The sequence below is a fragment of the Euprymna scolopes genome, chromosome 29 (genome assembly GCF_053919585.1).
Source record: "Euprymna scolopes isolate OS-2025 chromosome 29, ASM5391958v1, whole genome shotgun sequence".
Taxonomy (NCBI): Eukaryota; Metazoa; Mollusca; class Cephalopoda; order Sepiida; family Sepiolidae; genus Euprymna; species Euprymna scolopes.
In genome coordinates this window covers 39,185,723-39,201,774 of record NC_136510.1, presented here as the reverse complement: position 1 = coordinate 39,201,774, position 16,052 = coordinate 39,185,723, and the positions used below count along the sequence as shown (strand labels likewise).

Below are 16,052 nucleotides of genomic sequence, written 5' to 3'. Positions count from 1 at the left end.
TGAACATTTGGTTCCCTTTAGTCCTTTTGTTCTACAGCATATCAACCCGTTTTGTGGTTATTTAATGCCGACTCCGGTAATTTCGAAAAAAAAGTTTTGTTTCAAGTTCTTTATATCTTCATATTTCTTTGTATATATTTCAATAACTTTCTATTTATTCATGGTGTTTGATTTGAATGCTTAGTTTGGTTGCTTTTGTTTTGAGCTTTGCAGAAGATAAATGAGTTTTTTAAAGGGATAGGAAAAACTATAACACTTATGTTTGATGTATTTTTCCACCACTTATCAAAGCCCAAAGGCCACTCGAGGATAAGGGTTAATTAATGTAAGGTGGTAGTGCAGTAATCGTTAATGGTGTAAATTGAGTAGAATTCGGATTATTTAAGGGGATGACTCAACAAGAACTTCTTTACATTGGACTTGAAAGCTACCATATTGTAATCAACCGGGAAGCAGACCAGTGGAACAGTGTTCCATAGGAGAGCAGTTCTAGTAAAGAAGGTTTGTTCCTGGAATCTGCGTTTGGATTTAAGCACAGATAGAGAGTGGGGGAAATTTTTGATAGTGATTATAGCTAGTCAAATGTTTTTTGTGATAGTTTGGCAAGAGCAGGACCATAGTGAAGCTCAAACAGACAGATCTGCTAACCCCAGAGGAGTTGAAGAGCCTTTCTTTTTGAAGAGAGAAATGTAAGATTTCTTTAATTTTTTTTTTTTTTTTTTTTTTTTTTTTTTCTCGTCCATAAATGTTTATCTACCAAGTTGATCTTAAATATTGTATAATGAATCCATTATATTATCATTTTCAGTCCCCCACCCCTAATTTCTGGCTCCCATCTTATCTCGCAATTACTTATAACGTCACCAACTAACCTTCGGAAGAACCCCCCTCCCCATCCGATTTTGTTTTATATCATGAGTTGCTTAAAACGTGATTAGTTAAAGTTCAGAATAAAATCACGCTTTCTCTTAACGGTTAATTTAAAAAAAAAATCTTCTGAACGCTATTAAAAGTTAAATTCTTCACTAGTTTGGAGACGGAATGCGTTGTTGTGATAAGTGATTTTCTCTATTAATTCGCACTTTTTATTTTAAGATTCAAAAATTAATAACTACATTTTATTTCAGTATTTAATTTATGTATTTCTGTTGTATTAAATGCTAGCTTTAATTTTTTTTTTTTTTTTTTTTTTTTTTTTTTTTTTCTCGTCCATAAATGTTTATCTACCAAGTTGATCTTAAATATTGTATAATGAATCCATTATATTATCATTTTCAGTCCCCCACCCCTAATTTCTGGCTCCCATCTTATCTCGCAATTACTTATAACGTCACCAACTAACCTTCGGAAGAACCCCCCCCCCCCATCCGATTTTGTTTTATATCATAAGTTGCTTAAAACGTGATTAGTTAAAGTTCAGAATAAAATCACGCTTTCTCTTAACGGTTAATTTAAAAAAAAAATCTTCTGAACGCTATTAAAAGTTAAATTCTTCACTAGTTTGGAGACGGAATGCGTTGTTGTGATAAGTGATTTTCTCTATTAATTCGCACTTTTTATTTTAAGATTCAAATATTAATAACTACATTTTATTTCAGTATTTAATTTATGTATTTCTGTTGTATTAAATGCTAGCTTTAATTTTTTTTTTTTTTTTTTTTTTTTTTCTCGTCCATAAATGTTTATCTACCAAGTTGATCTTAAATATTGTATAATGAATCCATTATATTATCATTTTCAGTCCCCCACCCCTAATTTCTGGCTCCCATCTTATCTCGCAATTACTTATAACGTCACCAACTAACCTTCGGAAGAAACCCCCCCCCATCCGATTTTGTTTTATATCATAAGTTGCTTAAAACGTGATTAGTTAAAGTTCAGAATAAAATCACGCTTTCTCTTAACGGTTAATTTAAAAAAAAAATCTTCTGAACGCTATTAAAAGTTAAATTCTTCACTAGTTTGGAGACGGAATGCGTTGTTGTGATAAGTGATTTTCTCTATTAATTCGCACTTTTTATTTTAAGATTCAAATATTAATAACTACATTTTATTTCAGTATTTAATTTATGTATTTCTGTTGTATTAAATGCTAGCTTTAATTTTTTTTTTTTTTTTTTTTTTTTTTCTCGTCCATAAATGTTTATCTACCAAGTTGATCTTAAATATTGTATAATGAATCCATTATATTATCATTTTCAGTCCCCCACCCCTAATTTCTGGCTCCCATCTTATCTCGCAATTACTTATAACGTCACCAACTAACCTTCGGAAGAAACCCCCCCCCATCCGATTTTGTTTTATATCATAAGTTGCTTAAAACGTGATTAGTTAAAGTTCAGAATAAAATCACGCTTTCTCTTAACGGTTAATTTAAAAAAAAAATCTTCTGAACGCTATTAAAAGTTAAATTCTTCACTAGTTTGGAGACGGAATGCGTTGTTGTGATAAGTGATTTTCTCTATTAATTCGCACTTTTTATTTTAAGATTCAAATATTAATAACTACATTTTATTTCAGTATTTAATTTATGTATTTCTGTTGTATTAAATGCTAGCTTTAATTTTTTTTTTTTTTTTTTTTTTTTTTTTTTTTTCTCGTCCATAAATGTTTATCTACCAAGTTGATCTTAAATATTGTATAATGAATCCATTATATTATCATTTTCAGTCCCCCACCCCTAATTTCTGGCTCCCATCTTATCTCGCAATTACTTATAACGTCACCAACTAACCTTCGGAAGAAACCCCCCCCCATCCGATTTTGTTTTATATCATAAGTTGCTTAAAACGTGATTAGTTAAAGTTCAGAATAAAATCACGCTTTCTCTTAACGGTTAATTTAAAAAAAAAATCTTCTGAACGCTATTAAAAGTTAAATTCTTCACTAGTTTGGAGACGGAATGCGTTGTTGTGATAAGTGATTTTCTCTATTAATTCGCACTTTTTATTTTAAGATTCAAATATTAATAACTACATTTTATTTCAGTATTTAATTTATGTATTTCTGTTGTATTAAATGCTAGCTTTAATTTTTTTTTTTTTTTTTCTCGTCCATAAATGTTTATCTACCAAGTTGATCTTAAATATTGTATAATGAATCCATTATATTATCATTTTCAGTCCCCCACCCCTAATTTCTGGCTCCCATCTTATCTCGCAATTACTTATAACGTCACCAACTAACCTTCGGAAGAAACCCCCCCCCCCCATCCGATTTTGTTTTATATCATAAGTTGCTTAAAACGTGATTAGTTAAAGTTCAGAATAAAATCACGCTTTCTCTTAACGGTTAATTTAAAAAAAAAATCTTCTGAACGCTATTAAAAGTTAAATTCTTCACTAGTTTGGAGACGGAATGCGTTGTTGTGATAAGTGATTTTCTCTATTAATTCGCACTTTTTATTTTAAGATTCAAATATTAATAACTACATTTTATTTCAGTATTTAATTTATGTATTTCTGTTGTATTAAATGCTAGCTTTAATTTTTTTTTTTTTTTTTTTTTTTTTTTTTTCTCGTCCATAAATGTTTATCTACCAAGTTGATCTTAAATATTGTATAATGAATCCATTATATTATCATTTTCAGTCCCCCACCCCTAATTTCTGGCTCCCATCTTATCTCGCAATTACTTATAACGTCACCAACTAACCTTCGGAAGAAACCCCCCCCCATCCGATTTTGTTTTATATCATAAGTTGCTTAAAACGTGATTAGTTAAAGTTCAGAATAAAATCACGCTTTCTCTTAACGGTTAATTTAAAAAAAAAATCTTCTGAACGCTATTAAAAGTTAAATTCTTCACTAGTTTGGAGACGGAATGCGTTGTTGTGATAAGTGATTTTCTCTATTAATTCGCACTTTTTATTTTAAGATTCAAATATTAATAACTACATTTTATTTCAGTATTTAATTTATGTATTTCTGTTGTATTAAATGCTAGCTTTAATTTTTTTTTTTTTTTTTTTTTTTTTTTTTTTTCTCGTCCATAAATGTTTATTTATCTACCGAGTTGATTGCAAAAATAGATTACCTAATTGTACTCATTTTTAGTTCGTGGGAGGGGAATCTATCACCATACTTTCCCTTAAACAGGTCCGTTGGACTTTTAAAGTACAATACTTAATAGTTATTTTTTTTTTTTTTTTTTTTTTTTTTTTTTTTTTTTTTTTAAATGGAGAGTAGAAAACGCATTGTGGATGCGTTATCGGCAGCTCCTGTTACTCTCGCTTCTTCTTATTTGTCCCTCAGTCCTCATTTTTAAATGAGTGATTTTTCTGACAAAGGGAGAAGAAAAAGCTGTTTTCTAGGTTGGCAGTATTTTTGCGCGAACAGTTGGCAGAGTTGGTGGAAATTTTCTGTTTCTATGTCTATCCTTGTAGCCATGTCACTAGTAAGGGTGCTGGAGGTAAACGTTTTGTCTGGGCTGACGTTATCCGCCTGATAGTCAGGGACCCGAACCTTGGATTAACCACTAAGGAGGCTGTCCTATCAGCAGGTGCAAAGTACTGGGGCTGCTGTATTGCCATTTGGTGAATGGAATCTGGACCATGCAGTAGCTTCTGGTGGGGCCTCTCGATGCCATACTAGTGGGTAATTGTTACGGCTTTACCTTATCATGTGGTACAAAAAAAAAAAAAATTCTTTGTTTCTTTTTCTCTCTTAGTTTCCCCTCTCTGTCCTGCTCTAAGTAAATCTGTCGACCTAGTCCACAAATTCCAAAATTTCATCATGACAAGTTTCAAGAAAAAATACACGATTAAACCCGGTTCTCCAACTTCCAACGTAGACCCCTACTACCATGTCTCCTTCTCCAACATCAGGGGTCTACGTTCTAACCTTCCAGAGGTTGAAACCCAATTACAGGAGACTAAACCAGACCTTTTATTTTTAAGTGAAACTGGCATTGGACAGGCTATTTCCCTTGATGAGTTTGCAATTACAGGATACTCTAACTTAACTTCTAAATCTGACCCCCAAGATCGCCATGGGCATGGAATATGTGCCTATATTAAAGATAGCTTTCCATGTGGGAGGGACATCTCCAGGGAAGATCCTAACTTACCTTATATGTGCTTCCGGGTTGCTTTAGCTCACACTACTGCATTTATATTTACTCTCTATCGCCCCCACAACAGCGGAGTTACTATCTTTCAAAGCATATCTGAGAAAATTGACCAAGTCCTTTCTACTTATCCTTCAGCTAACATTCACGTATGTGGAGACTTCAATGTTCACAACGTCGAATGGTTGACCCACTCAAACAAGACCGATGATGAGGGGAGGTTCTGTCATGATTTCTCCATTGCCTATGACCTCACTCAGATTGTTCAGGAACCTACCCGTGTGCCCGATAATGACGGCCAGTATGCGAGCCTACTAGACCTTTTTCTCACAACTTGCCCTGAACTATGTTCAGTTTCTGTTCTGTCGCCTCTTGGATCTTCCGACCACTCTGTTGTATCAATTAAGATAAAAATGAAATGTAATAAGTCCCCAGACGTACCTCTTCATCGTACAGTATATCGATACACTAAGGCTGACTGGGATAGCTTCCGTACATTTATATCTGATCTACCTCTGCATTCCATGTTTAAAAAGGATGTGTCCTCTATAGTATTAGACCTAACTGAATGGTTAATTGTAGGTATTGACCATTTCATACCCTCTAAAAAATTTCAGCAAAAACCTAACAGCCAGCCATGGTTCTCTCCAGAATGTGCTGCTGCCATTGCGCACAGAAATCACTTTTTCCACTGCTTCAAACGTAATAGATGTATGGAAACTAAAGCCGTTTTCAGGACTGCCAGCAACCATTGTAAGAAAGTAATAAGGAACGCAAGAGAGTTGTATGCTCAATCTGTTAAGTCCAAAGTAGCTGAGCAGCGGCTTGGTTCCCACCAGTTTTGGCAAATAGCAAACAGAATCCTGAACAGAAGCGTGTGCTCCATCCCAACTATTATCAATGGATCTGAGGTAATCTCGTCAGCATCAGACAAAGCCAAACTCTTTGTCAAGAACTTTGCAGCTAATTCTACCCTTTGCGACCAAGACCGCCAACCCCCAATATTTCCTCTTGTATCAGAAAACACGCTATGTGATATACGTATATCTGTACGTGATGTTGCCAAGCTAATCAAAAACCTTGATTCCAGTAAAGCAACTGGCCCTGATGGTATTCCAATTATAGTACTCAAAAAACTTCAACCTGAACTAGCGCCCATACTTACAAAACTGTTTAAACGTTGTCTTAAGGAGAATAGTTTCCCATCTCCCTGGAAAATCTCATCAGTATGCCCTGTATTTAAGAATTCAGGTGATCGCTCATCCCCCTCTCAGTACAGGCCAATAAGTCTCCTGTGCGTCATGAGTAAGTTGCTAGAATCTGTATTAAATACAGAAGTAATCAAACATCTCAACAAAAATAACCTTCTTAGTGACACTCAATATGGTTTCCGTTCTGCTAGATCTACAGCAGATGTCCTTACAGTTATATCGCATAGGATTAGCAAATCTCTCGACGGTGGCAATCTTTCTAGGGCAATTGCTCTTGACATATCTAAAGCCTTTGATAGGGTATGGCATAAAGGTTTACTTCATAAGATCGCTAGCTATGGTATAGCTGGAAAAGTCTTCTCAATTATTAAATCATTTCTTTCTGATAGATTCATAAGAGTAGTAGTTGAGGGGCAAAAATCAGAAGCTCACAATATTAATGCCGGTGTCCCTCAGGGATCCATCCTGGGCCCAACTCTTTTCCTGATCTACATTAATGATCTTCCAAATCATATCCTTACATCATTTGTAGACATTTATGCTGACGACACTACCATTTATGGTACCACATCTAAGACAGTAAACGAGCAAGTTCTCTCCAATTCTCTCTCCTCTGATCTTGAGCACGTAGTACAATGGGGAAAGGAGTGGCTGGTTACTTTTAATGCATCTAAAACCAAGCTTCTCTCTTTACATCATCAACATTCTAATCCACATTTGTCATCAATTGAAATGAATGGCTCTCGTCTTCAGGAGGCCTCAAGTTTTGACAAGCTTCTGGGCTTGACCATTACTCCTGATCTTAAATGGAACACGTATATCAAATCTGTTGCCAAGGCCGCTGGAAAAATGGTGGGATCTTTCTATCGATCCAGTAGATATCTCACTGCTGATGCTATTCTCTATCTATATAAGAGCCAGGTACGTCCAAGGATGGAATACTGTTGCCACATCTGGGCAGGAGCTGCTAGAAAGAACTTGTCCTGCCTTGATAGAGTTCAAAATAGACTTCGTAGCCTCGTAGGAGATGTCCTTTTCTCCTCCTTGCAACCTCTATCTCACAGAAGAGATGTTGCGAGTTTGTCTCTGATGTATCGTTATTTTCATGGAAAGTGTTCAACTGAGCTTCAATCTATGGTCCCCCCTCGCCAAACTTTCACAAGAAACACTCGTCTAGCTGTAAACACTATCAATAATTTCCCCCACTCTTTATCTGTGCCTAAACCTAAACGTAGATTCCATGAACAAAGCTTCTTTCTTAGAACTGCACGCCTGTGGAATTGTCTTCCGTTTTCCTGCTTTCCGGCTGACTACAATATGGTTGTCTTCAAGTCTAAAGTAAATAAGTTCTTGATGAGCCGTTCCATATAAGTTATTAAATTTACCAAATTTTCATTACTAATGATTACTATATTGACCAACTTCTACTGTACACTCTTTAACCCTTATCCTTGAGTGGCCTCTGGGCCTTGATAATGTGGTGATGCCTTTGTAAAAAAAAAAAAAAAAAAAAAAAAAAAAAAATATTCTTTATTTTTTTAGGATAGTTCCATTTTTTTTTTTTTTTTTACAGAATTTTATGAAAACATTAAAATAAAATATACTAAGAAAACAGATTTTACTTTGTCATAGAGTCCTTCATTAAATTATCTTTCAAACCACACATATTTTAACAAAGGTGGTTTAATGAGCAAAACAAAAGCAAAAGTAAAAAAGTATGCAGAAACAGTTGTTTGTAAATAAAATGCTTTTTTGAATAAACTACAATCATATATATATGTATGATTGGTTGGTTGGTTTCCTGTTTGAAAGCGTTGGTAAATAGAAAATCAAGTAGAACACAAAATATGTTTTGAAGCCATCCAACGAAAAAAATAATTTAAAAATGTTTATTGATATATTTTGGCGAAAAAAATCCCCCTTGTCAAGATTTTTTTCTTCTTACACCTTATCATGGTATTTTTAGGCGAAACACGTCCGTTTAGTTATTGTTTAACAGTTTGTTTGTTTGTTTAATCCAGAATTTTTGTGCTAAAGGAATAATTGGCTGGTTTCCTGTTTGAAAGCATTTGTAAATAGGAAATCAAATGGAACACGTATATAAAATACATTTTGAAGCCATCCAATGCAACGGTTGATTACAATATGGTAGCTTTCAAGTCCAATGTAAACAAGTTCTTGAGTCGTCCCCTTAAATAATCAAATTCTACCACATCTACACCAACGATTACTAAACTACCACCTTTTATTCATTAATAAAACTATACATCTAGAACAAGATATAAGTTTAAAACTCTTAAAATTCCTACTAGAATTGCCTGCAAGAACTTTTAACATAAGAGATAAAAGTGCGCAGTATAACCAGTTTTAAGTGTTAGTCTTTTAAATTTGTTTGCTTCTCCAAGTTTAGGGGAAAAAATATTTTGACTAAAGCAGTACCGCTTATTTTGATTCAACCCATGTAAGACACAAAAATATTTTTTTCCTAAATTTCACAAAATGATTATATGTGTTATAAAAAAAAAAAAAAAAAAAAAAAAAAAAAGCAAATAAAAGCATCTTTAATTGGAAAACAGATAAACTGCTTTAGGACATGCTTTTAGATGTGAAAAAAGTTGTTTTTTTTTTTTTGTTTTTTACTTTCTAATTAATTTTGGATTTAAAAATCCATCAGAGAAAACAGGGATTGAGTTTTATTGGTCTTTTTTTTTCTCAAAAGTAAAAGTAAAAAGTTCATCCTCATTGTCTGTTGTCAAGGTCGCGCTAGCTAATATTTGCACGTATAACTCTTGTTTATTTTTTTTTTTTTTTTTCATAAATATAAAGCCGAAAAGGCACGCAGTCACCAAATATGAAATTGAAAAGAAAGTATCTTCAAATAAAAGCATCTTGAATTGGAAAATTAAAGTATAAACAGATAAACTGCTTTAGAACACACTTTTAGATGCAAAAAACTTCTTTTTTTTCTTTATAATTAATTTTTTTTTCAATTTCATATTTGGCGGCCACGCGCCTTTTTCAGATTTATATTTATAAAGAGAAAAAAAAAAAAAAAAAGACCAACAAAAATCAAGAATTCTTTTTTGATAAGGGATTTTTGAATCCAAAATTAATTAGAAAGAAAAAAAATAAAATTCGTTTTTCACATCTAAAAGCATGTTCTAAAGCAGTTTATCTGTTTATTCTTTAATTTATGTTCACATAACCATTTACAGATTTCTGACTTGTGATTTATTTAATCGATTGCTAACAAATGTTGCCATTTGACTCATTTGGATTAATGCACTTCATTGCTCAGCTTTTCAAATCACTTCGTTTGAGCATTGCTTTTCTATCAAACTGAAATTTCCCTTGAAATTTTTTTTTTTCTTTTAACAGATGACAGAAATACTTTTACTTACAATTTACAGTTTCCAAATTTATATGAATTAGTAAATTTTTTTTTTAATCTATTTTACTAGTTATTTCCTCTACCAAGAAAAGTTTATTCTTAAAACTTCATGGAAAAAATCTTTTTATATTACTAATTTGAACATTTAATGAACTAATAAATATTTTAAATTTTATGCTCTATCTAAAATATCAAGTACCCCTTTGTTATAATAGGATTATACACACACGCACTAGTTCTCATTCCAAAAACTAAAATATGGAATCAATTCACTCACGTTTTTTTTTTTTGTTTTTAATATTACATCTCACACATGCCTCATTGAGTAGCACAAAATCACTAAACAAATTTTCAAAAACGAATGGATGTTTATAAAAAAAATTTTTTAAATTAAAAAAACTGCTAGGAAATTTAATATAAGGAATGAAAAAAGAATTGGGGAAAATAAAAATAAAATGGTTATATGTAGAGTCTGCAACAAAAAGAAAAAATAAATTTTTAAAAACACTTAATGTAGTATTACTAGACATCCACCTCCTCAAATTAATAGAACTACAAACAATATTTGTAATGCGAGAATTCCAAACAATGTTGGTAATGTTATAATTCACCAGGTTGGATTTCAATTACTTTGGGAGGTGGGTGCCTATGAACACTGCATTAAGTTTTCCTGATCTCCTGTAATTAATTAAATAAATAATAAATATATATAGTTTTATAAATAATTGAAAATAGTCAACGATTGATACGTAAAATAAGATAACAGTATAGAAATATGATAATTAACAAAGCCCCCTTCAAGTTAAGAATAAGTTTTTAAATAATAATGTTACTATTTAGAAAACCCTTCTTAACATGAAAATGACAGGCAAGATGGTGGCTTTGTTCACTATTCTGTGTCTTATTAGTGATGGGACGATTCCAAATTTTTTCGATTCCAATACAATTATCAATTCTCTTCTAAATTACCAATTCAGATTCTTTTAAAATTTGTAAATTATTAATTTAAGATTTTTTTTTCCATTTTCGAATTACTGTAAAACTGTAATGTTTGCATATATTTTGGCAAACATAAAATTAGCGGAGAAGGAGTATATGAAACGAGCACACCTTCATAAATTTTTCAAATGTTTTGAAAATTGTGAGACAAATAAAGATTTTAATTTTAAAACAAAGATGAATTATTTTATTGTTATTGTACAAAATGCTATTTGAATTGTTTCATAAATAATTGAAAATAGTCAACAATTGATACGTAAAATAAGATAACGGTATAGAAATATGATAATTAACAAAGCCCTCTTCCAGTTTAGAATGAGTTTTTAAAAAATAATGTTACTATTTAGAAAACCCTTCTTAACATGAAAATGACGAGCAGGATGGTGGCTTTGTTTAATATTCTGTGTCTTCTCATCTATCATGTAATGTTCATGTTTTATCCTAATTATAAAGATTTGGTCAGCTATTAGAGTGATTTGTTTTATTGTAAAAGGAAAAAACAGTACATATAATATTAATAGGAAGAATGACAATTTTTTTTTTTTTTTTTTTTTTTTACACAAGGATCACCACTTATCAAGGCCTGGAGACCACTCGAGGATAAGGGTTAATGGGTATACATTAGTTAATGTGATTATAGCGTAGTAAACATTAGTGGAAATTTTAAAAATTGGATCACTTAGGGGGACGGTTCATCAAGAACTTGTTTATGTTGGATTGGACTTTAAGACAATCAGATTGTAGTCAGCTGGAAAGCAGGCAATCGGAAGAAAGTTCCACAGGCCCACAGGCGTGCAGTTCTAAGAAAAAAGCCTTGTTCATGGAATCTACATTTAGGCTTAGGCACAGATAAAGAGTGTGAGAAATTATTGATAGTGGTTTTGGCTAGACGAGTGTTTTTCGTGAAAGTTTGGCAGGGGGGGGGGCATAAATTGAAGTTCAGATGAGCACTTGACATGAAAATAACTAAAAAGCAGAGACCGGCTCGCAACGTCTCTTTTGTGGGAAAGAGGTTGCAGGGAAGAGAAAAGGGCATTCCCCACTAAGCTATGAAGTCTATTTTGAACTCTGTCAAGGCAGGATAAGCTGCTTCTAGCAGCTCCTGCCCAGATGTGGCAACAGTACTCCATCGTTAGCCGTACCTGGCTTTTATATAGGTAGAGAATTGCATCAGGAGTGAGATATCTACTGGAGCGGTAGAAGGATCTCACCATTTTTCCAGCAACCTTGGCAATGGATTTGATATAGTTTGACTACTCTAAAATGCAAGAATGGCTAAAAAAAATAGCTTATTTTACATTAAATTTATATATAAAACTGATCCCACGCTTTAAATTGTTAAATATATTTTTTTTAAATATTTTTTATATAATTCTCAACAAATGTTTCTCAGTATTTTCTTTCTTGACTTATTCTATTTTATTGCTGCCCATTTTTCCGGTACTTTATAAATATGGTATTCTTATGAAAATATTGATGCTTGTTTTCGTTCTTTCAATAATTTGCAATTTCAACGTTTTCTTGTTAAAGAAAATAAAATGTTATTATAGCTATTCAACAAGAAAAATGTGATTTCCTCATTTTTAAGCGATTGCATGTAAACAGCATGAAAAACTTACTGATAAAAATAAAACAAAAATCAGTTTTCCATATAAATTCAACATAAAATCATCACCTTTTTTGAACCAGACAATGTTTTAAGGACATGTAATCTATTTTTGTTAACTTCAAAATTTGGCCATATTAATGTTCCTGATCATCCTTTAGTAGAAAATATGTCATTATTGAAAGTTAAAAAAGATACATCTAATTTTTACTACTAACCATAAAACATGGTGGTAATACAAAAAATAAAGCAATCAATTATATCAGTTTACTGTTCGGACTTAGGGTTAGCGCTAAAAAATTAGTTAACTGCACTAACAGTTAAAATGTCCCTAAATAGAGAATATTCTACATAAAATTTATATGCGCAACTAAATCACACCCTAAATTCTAAAAATAATTGCGTTTTATTTTCAGTGTATTCACAAAAACTTCCCCCCGCCCATGTAAAATCTCATTTTTTAGGAAGGAGGTTTACTTTTAAATGAAGATATACTTTGTTTTGTTCCCCCCCCCCCCCCCATTTGAAAAACTTCTAAATATTTTCCTTAGCCATAGTCCATCCAATATTTTGATTAATTTGTTGGGAGATGTTCATCCATATTTTTAACTGGAGCCATCTTGCTCATCAGACAAGCTCAAAATGTGGCCAAATAAATAAAAGTGAAGTGTCTGAAAGGCATCATATAGCCGTTTAGTAATTAGGTGTGAAAATAAATAAGTGAACTTAATGTTTACTTTGCTTACAATAATTCAGCAATAAAAAATAAATAAATAAATTAGACTGGAGAGCCACTTTTAGTCTTGGCCATTAGTTTTTTTTGTAAATGAATAATCTAATAAATAAATATTTAGTTTATTTTTTTTTTTTATAAATTTTTTTTCAAAGAATCGTTTTGAATCAGAATTCAAGTTTAAATTTTTCCGAATCCAATATCTCCAAAAGTTAAGATTTTTCCAATTCACAATTCCAACTAATCGTCCAACACTAATATATATATAATATATATATATATATATATATATATATATATATATATATATATATATATATACATACATACATACATACATATATATATATACACACACACACACATGGGTTTTATTTGAGAAATATTAGGTTAAAAACACTGGGAAACATGAATCAGACAAAGCCAGAAAAAAATAAACATTTTCAATCAGGTGTTTGAAGAGCTTACAAAAAAGAAGCTGAAAACCAAGTTGAAGAAATGTTAGAATGATAACCTTCTGAGATTAGGAACCATTTTCGGGTTTGGAAGTCAGCAAAAGAATAAAAGATGGGTTAAGTGGATAGGCCAAGCGATCCATAAGTGGAGCTGGGTCAAAAAGAAAACGTTCCCACTGTTGAGTTTAATAGAGACATGGAGGGAGAGGGAGAGGAGCAGAAATAGGGAGAAATATAACGAGCATAAAATTCCCCACACAGGAATCGAATAATAAAATCGGTTAAAATACAGAGAAAAAACAGGAGAAAAGGTTTTCAAAAAATTGAGTCATCATTTCTGACTAAAATAAAGTCAGATTTTAAACCCAGAGAGGGAGGGGAGGATAATGTACAAGTAAACAAAAATGAAAATAAAAACAATGAAAAATAAAGGAGCAAAAGAAATGCTTCTTTCCAATCATAAAGCCATTAAAAAAAAAATGAAGACATTGCATATTTACTGATTAAAGTAACTTCCGGTTTTGAAACTCGTTAGAAGTAAACGGTGTTACCTAATCCGAAAAACTCTGCTATATCATGTTCCTTTAATCTATTATGATCTTTCCCATTATATTACATTCCTTTGTTTCACCTGAGAATCACCATGTTTAGTAAACATACAATCATTTTCTTTTTGTTTATTTATTTTATATTTACTTCTAGTATTAATTATTTCTGTAAACATTTTCTATAAATATACATTTATTGAAGATAAACATTTTTTTTCTTTAAATAAACATATTTTAATGAAAATAATCAGTTTCTGGATATTCTTATGTGTTGACCTACATTTTTGTTGGGTTTTCAGATTAAGTAACACCATTTACTTTCAACCAGCTTTAAAATTGAAGCCGCTTATAAATACATAAGATAAAAAAAAAAAAAAAAAATGTCATTTTTCTAGACAATCAAAATATTTTGAGCAAATATTTTGATAGTCATTAAATCTTAGAATCTCAATGCTTTATGTTAAAAAAAAAATTTTTTAAAAAAAGAAAAAAAAAAAAAAAACAAGAAACCTTTTTTAAATTTTAAGATTTTATTTATTCCATGATCTAACTACAGGTTCTGTGGAAAATTACAGCAGCACAAAACACTATTTCAGCAGTTAGCCAATTCAAGAACCTTATTTTCCAGTGCTTTGATTGGACTTAAATGTTAAACATAATGAGCATTTTGTGTTGCAGTAGTTTTATAGAGAAACAAACAACCTGATACAACCCATTTCTTGGCCTTTCGGATATGAAGTGTAGTATCTGTTCGGATACTACAGTTCATCTTTTCTGTCCTCTGTTAGTGAATGGAAAATCCTTCAAAAGTGAGAAAATTTGAAATTTTTACTCAAATCAAGAGTGCCCCCTTTTTGGAGGAGCAATTATTTTCGACACATCAAACTGATCTTGTGTCTAACTCGACCTTCATGAGAAAGCAAGTAAATAGAGACACCCATAATCATATCCTGTAATAAGAGAACGGTGACTGAAATCAAATGTCACCCACCCATAGAATCTATTATAATAAAGTCATATTCTTGTCTGTTTGTTCACAATTTAATTAATACATACAAAAGGTGCATTGTTTCACAAATAGATTTTAATACTGAAAACGGATTTTATATACTTTTATTGCTCCGTGATTTCTATATATACTATTTATTCAAAAGGAATCAACATTCAAGAGATTATCTCATTTGCATATTACATTAAAGAAAATCTGTTTTAATAATTAGCACTAAATTTTTCATGGAAATTAGTAATAGAATTGTTTTAAGCATTCTATTCAAAAATATCATATAAACTTGATTTATTTAATTTATTTTTAACTTAATTTACATTTAATTTATTTTTAATTATTATAACCAAGATCAGCTGTGTTTAAAAACAGAAGTTTTCATTTAACCTAAGAGTTATTTCCCTTTAAGCTATGAGATTTTATTTCCTTGTTTGAATTTCATAGATGAAAATACTTTATGTTTCTAAAAATCCAAAATATGGTCAACTTTCAGGAAAATTTTAACAACTTAGAATATTTGGTGTATTTTAAGTGTGACTAAACCCTCCGCCCAGCAATGTTTTTTTTTTACCTGACAATGCTAGGTATTTACAGCTAGTAATTAATAAAATTCACAATCCTTTTTGCAATTCGATTATGTTTGAACAATGGAAACACAGAAAACCTACAACTCATCCACTGTTGTGCAGGCTTAGTCGAGAGAGAGAAAAAAAAGCAAAGACTGACACATAAGATCTGTAATTTTTGGTAATATATATAGTGACTAGCTGGATGCCCTGCATTGCCCGATCGCACTATATGCTTAAACATGATATTTTAATTTATGCATATTGTGCATGTATTATTATAGAATCAATCTTCTATTGAATATTATATATTACAAGGAATAATTTGCCTGATGGACTAATTTGGAAAAAAAAAAATAAGGAAATAAATATTTGGGTTTAACGATGAATACACTGGAAAAATCATTTCTGATTAATGTTTAGTTTTAAAAATATGCAAAAGAAAAAAATAATTTGCGGCGATTTTAAATGGT

The 16,052-nt window shown here is 31.4% G+C and overlaps 1 protein-coding gene across 3 annotated transcripts in view; it reads right to left on the bottom strand.

The window, feature by feature from the left end:
• LOC145252604 (uncharacterized protein KIAA2013 homolog) overlaps positions 1–16,052 on the bottom strand; it is a 161,003-nt gene that overhangs the window by 55,562 nt on the left and 89,389 nt on the right. The window lies entirely within an intron of this gene.